Source organism: Silene latifolia, chromosome 9 (genome assembly GCF_048544455.1).
Source record: "Silene latifolia isolate original U9 population chromosome 9, ASM4854445v1, whole genome shotgun sequence".
NCBI lineage: Eukaryota > Viridiplantae > Streptophyta > Magnoliopsida > Caryophyllales > Caryophyllaceae > Silene > Silene latifolia.
The window spans coordinates 2686790-2687920 of record NC_133534.1 but is presented as its reverse complement, the minus strand read 5'-3'; the positions used below and the strand labels follow the sequence as shown (position 1 = coordinate 2687920).

The 1131-nt window shown below is 36.2% G+C and overlaps 1 non-coding gene across 1 annotated transcript; it reads right to left on the bottom strand.

The window, feature by feature from the left end:
* Positions 1-297: 297 nt before the first annotated feature.
* On the bottom strand, positions 298-370 carry TRNAA-UGC (transfer RNA alanine (anticodon UGC)). The gene has a single exon. It is a non-coding gene; the product is annotated as a tRNA-Ala (tRNA).
* Positions 371-1131: the final 761 nt, after the last annotated feature.

The window sequence follows — 1131 nt, the reverse complement described above, 5'->3', positions numbered from 1 at the left end:
GTTACTCCCTCCGAACAAATGATTAGGATGACAGGAATACAATTGTTGTATCCTCGTCCTAGGAGAACTAACGTATTATGTACCGCATAGTTATTCTTACTTATAAAGTGAATTATATGAACCGATGTACAAGGCTTAACAACACCTTCACGAAATCTAGCCATTGAATTGAAATAACTAACATTAAAAAGAACTTTAACGTATAAATGTATCACTAATTCTCCTATGGGACTTTCAGGAGACTTAAATGCCGTATGATATGATATTTGATTAGTATATTAATCTTAAAAGTAAAAATGGAGATGCGGGGGATCGAACCCCGTGCCTCTCGCATGCAAAGCGAGCGCTCTACCATTTGAGCTACATCCCCTTTTGCTGTTTTATGTTCATTTATAGCATGTTATCTGGTGACGTTTAACCATATCTAAAAGTATTCCTTGTTACTTTCAGTCCAATAATAAATATTCACAAATACGTATTACATACATTTTCTAGCTTATTTTTTTTTTTTTAATCCTGTTAAAACTTGATAACCATCTCAATCCGTTTGTTTTTTTGGGTGTAAACTTGGATATTCACCGACCACCGTCGATAACAGTGTATAATTCCCTCGCCGTAGGTGCTCTTATGAAGAGGTAAACGGCTGACCAAAGAGTCTGCTTCATTCAGATGGACAAGATTCGATCCTTTGACCACACCAAATCCTATTTGGTTAATCCGTAATTTCCGTATCCGTAGTTTCCGTACGAGGGAAGTGCGAGTGACGGGTGAAAAGGGGAAAATTATTATGTTAGGTAGCATAAAATCGGAAATGGATCCTCTCCAGTCTCCATTTCCTTTCTCTCTATTTTCTCTCACAATCTCCTTAAATAATAATTTTCTCTTTCACCCTCATTTTCCTTTATTTTTATGCGTAAATTTAGAACCGTTAGATATTGTCAACATGCGATCCGGGCCATTAATAAATACTTGCCTCTCCATTTCTTTTGAAGCAATGGAGAGAAAATGGGCTCCATAAAATCATAATGTAATAGATGCAGATATATCGAATTATATCATAACCATTTAGGGGGTGTTTGGTTCACCTAATATAGGTATAAGGTTTGGGTTTGGAATAAACCAAACCCATAC